We start from the raw sequence: 4,329 nt of genomic DNA on the forward strand, positions 1-4,329 counted from the left end.
CTTGAGTTTCTCTCCCTCTTCCCCTCCCCCACCTCTCTTTCTGTCTCTCCCCCAAACACCAATAAATAAATCTTTTTAAAAAATACTTTTCTAGCAACCTTGATCACCTGGCTGAAGTTGTGTTTGTCAGGTTTCTCCATTGTAAGTTTCTTCTTCTCATCACCCCTCTTTCCATACTATAGTCTTTGGAAAGAAGTCACTGTACAGAGCTCATGCTTGAAGAGTAGGGATTTATGCTTCACTTCCATGAAGGCAGAGTATCTACATAAATTATTTGGAATTCTTCTACCCAGGAAGTTTGTTTCCTCTCCACCATCTTCTTATTTACTCAGTCATTTTTTTTTTATATCCATTTGGGTCATGGATATTTATTTTATATTTTGGGTTATAATCCAATACTATTTTATGTTGTTGCTTAAATTATACCAGCTTTGGTCATTGGGAGCTCTTTTAATTGGCTCCTGTGTCCCTTTGATATACCTTCATCATTGTGATTTTTTGTTTGTTTTTAGTACTTCTTATTTTCTGGCACTGAAAGATAGGCCAGGTTCATCTTGGATATTTCCTGCCCCAGTTCTAGATTCAGCTGTTTCTGCAAGGCACACTGGTTCCTTTTATTGGAGAGTAGTATTAAGATCCAAGATCTGAATGCTAGATGTACTTTTTGATACTGGGATGTCATTACTCAGCTGACAGATTAAGTGTATGTATGTATACCAATCAGTGTATATACATATAGCTATAAATATTTCTATATGTAACTATCTTTATTCATTAAGCTGAATGTAAGTTCATACTCTCTCCAGCTCTAATCCATTGCCACATGGATCTTTCTAGCCTCCTCCCCTTGCTTATTTGTAAACTCCCATTTCAACAGTGAGAAAACTGGCTCTCCCCACATACACACCATCCATTTACTTCAATTCCAGTGCATTGATTCTAGTATATAAGTATAGCAGTATCAAAAATTAATCCCCCCATACTTGCCTGGCAGGGGAGATACCATGATCACAAAATGGTTTTCCCAGGTTTTTGTCCGTTGTACTCAGGAGGTGCCGACCCCAGTGATTTCCCCAAATGTGGCAAACTCAACTGCATAATTTGTGGTGGTGGGGGACTGTTCGTGTTCTCCCCTGGGAAAAAAAAATTAACCCCCAATGGAAGTTAATATTATCAATTAGAGTATGGTACTGTGTATAGTTTCTTTCGACTTTAATCTTACAGACTACTCATTTCCAAAGTTACTTAGATCAACGCCATTTTCCTGCATTAGTGAAGTTGTTTTGTTAACTTATAATACAATTAGATTATTTTGTCACAATCTGGGGCACCTGAGTGACTCAGTTGGTTGAGTGTCTGACTCTTGATTTCAGCTCAGGTCATGATCTCAGAGTCACGATCTCAGGGTCGTGAGATCAAGCCCTGTGTCCAGCTCCACGCTGGGCATGAAGCCTGCTTAGGATCCTGAGATCATGACCTGAGCTGAAACCAAGAGTTGGACTCTTAAGCAACGACACCACCCAGGTGNTGGCTATTTAGAAATTTGTTGGGGCACCTGGGTGGCTCAGATGGTTAAGCATCTGCCTTCGGCTCAAGTCATGATCCCAGGGTCCTGGAATGGAGTCCTGCATCAGGCTCCCCACTCCTCCGGGAGCCTGCTTTTCCCTCTCCCTCTGTCTTCTTCACCCTTTCCCTCTGCCTGCTGCTCACTCCCACTGCTTATTCTCCGTCTCTGTCAAATAAATAAATAAATAAAATCTTAAAAAAAAAAAAGAAATTTGTTGTTTAACCTGTAAATACTTGAGGCTTTTAAAAATATCTAATTGTTATTGATTTCTGATTTAATGTGGTTGTATTTACAGAGCATATTCTGTAAAATTGCAAACTTAAAATATATTGAGATATTTTGTGTCCCAGCATAAGGTCTATCTCTGTTAATGCTTTATATGCACGTGGGAAGAATGTGAATTCTGCTATTACTGGATAAATTGTTCTCTAAAGGTGAGTGAAGTTAGAGTGTTCAATAATTATTTTTAGATCCCCCACATCCTTCTAGATTTTTATCTGGTTATTAAAGAGGAAATTGATATTTCTACTTCTGATTGTAGATTTGTCTATTTGTCTCTTTAGTTCAGTCAGATTTGCTTCATCTATTTTTAAGCTTAGTTATTAGCCACCTACATTTTAGGCTTGCTATGTCTTCTTCATTTATCATTATAAATGTCTCTCTTTATTTCTGATAATTCTTTTTGTCTTGAGTCTGTTAAGTACAAAATTAACATGACTCTTTCTGCTTTATTTTGCATATCATTTATATGATACATCTGTTTTCATCATTTTCTTTTTAATCTAGTTGTATTTTTGTGTTATATTTAATAAAATCATGGATATGGTTGGATTTAGGTCTATTCTTTTTGTTACTTGCTTTCAATTTGCCAATGTTATTATTTTGTTTTTCTCTTTCTCCTTTCCTGACTTCTTTCAGGTTAATAGAATATTAATTTAGTATTCTAGTGTAATCACCCTGTTGGCTTTTCAGCTATATTTCTTTACATTAGTTTTTAGGGTTGCCATCAGGATTACAAGATGCAGGACAATCATAGTCATCTTACAGTGAATATTATGTGATACTTTACATAAAATGTATGAGCCTTGTAACAAAGTAGTTTCTGTTTGGTACAATTCCTGTCTTTTGTGCTTACATATTTATAAACATACGAGTATCTATTATATGAACATTATTTTAAAAGGAGGCTCCATGCCGAGGGTGGAGCTCAGTGTGGAGTTTGAACTCACAACTCTGGGATCAAGACCTGAGTTGAGATCAAGAGTTGGACACTTAGATTTCAAGCTATATTATAAAGCTGTGATCACCAAGACAGCATAGTACTGGCACAAAAACAGACACATAGATCAATGGAACAGAATAGAGAGCCCAGAAATGGCTCCTCAACTCTATGGTCAACTAATCTTTGACAAAGCGGGAAAGAAATATCCAATGGAAAAAAAGATAGTCTCTTCCATAAATGGTGCTGGGAAAATTGGACAGCTGTATACAGAATAATGAAACTCGACCATTCTCTTACACCATACACAAAGATAAACTCTAAATGGATGAAAGACCTCAATGTGAGATAGGAATCCATCAAAATCCTAGAGGATAACATTGGCCACAGCAACTTCTTTCAAGACATGTCTTCGAAGGCAAGGGAAACAAAAGCAAAAATGAACTTTTGGGACTTCATCAAGATAAAAAGCTTCTGCACAAAAAAGGAAACAGTCAACAAAATGAAGAGGCAACCCATGGAATGGAAGAAGATATTTCCAAATGACACTACAGATAAAGGGCTGGTATCCGAGATCTATAAAGAACTTCTCAAACTCAACACCCAAAGAACAAATAATCCAGTCAAGGAATGGGCAGAAGACATGAACAGATACTTCTTCAAAGAAGACATATGAATGGCTAACAGACACGTGAAAAAATGTTCAACATCATTAGCCATCAGGGAAATTCAAATCAAAACCACATTGAGATACCACCTTACACCAGTTAGAATGGCAAAAATTGATAAGGCAAGAAACAACAAATGTCGGAGAGGTTGTGGAGGAAGGTGAACCCTCTCACACTGTTGGTGGGAATGTTAGCTGGTACAGCTACTCTGGAAAACAGTATGGAGGTTCCTCAAGACTTTAAAAATAGAGCTACCCTATGATCCAGCAATTGCACTACTGGGTATTTACCCCAAAGATACAGACGTAGTGAAAAGAAGGGCCACGTGCACTCCAATGTTCATAGCAGCAATGTCCACAATAGCCAAACTGTGGAAGGAGCTGAGATGCCCTTCAACAGATGACTGGATAAAGAAGTTGTGGTCTATGTATACAATGGAATGTTACTCAACCATCAGAAAGAATAATTACCCAATATTTGCATCAACATGGATGGGACTGGAGGAGATTATGCCAAGTGAAATAAGTCAAGCAGAGAAAGACAGTTATCATATGGTTTCATTTATATGTGGAACATAAGGAATAGCACGGAAGACATTAGGAGAAGGAAGGGAAAGATGAAGGGGGGGAATCAAAGGGGGGGCAAACCACGAGAGACTATGGATTCTGGGAAACAAACTGAGGGTTTCAGAGGTGAGGGGGATGGGGGGATGGGTTAGCCTGGTGATGTTTATTAAGGAGGGCACATATTGCATGGAACACTGGATGTTATACACAAACAATGAATCATGGAACACTACATCAAAAACTAATGATGTACTGTATGATGACAAACATAAAAAAAAAAACGTTGGACACTTAACTTTCTGAGACACC

General features: G+C 37.8%; 1 non-coding gene across 1 annotated transcript; it reads left to right on the plus strand.

The window, feature by feature from the left end:
- Positions 1-979: 979 nt before the first annotated feature.
- LOC117803598 lies at positions 980-1,136 on the plus strand. The gene has a single exon (XR_004627542.1). It is a non-coding gene; the product is annotated as a U1 spliceosomal RNA (small nuclear RNA).
- The last annotated feature ends 3,193 nt before the right edge of the window (positions 1,137-4,329 follow it).

The sequence above is a fragment of the Ailuropoda melanoleuca genome, chromosome 8, assembly GCF_002007445.2.
Source record: "Ailuropoda melanoleuca isolate Jingjing chromosome 8, ASM200744v2, whole genome shotgun sequence".
Classification (NCBI taxonomy): domain Eukaryota; kingdom Metazoa; phylum Chordata; class Mammalia; order Carnivora; family Ursidae; genus Ailuropoda; species Ailuropoda melanoleuca.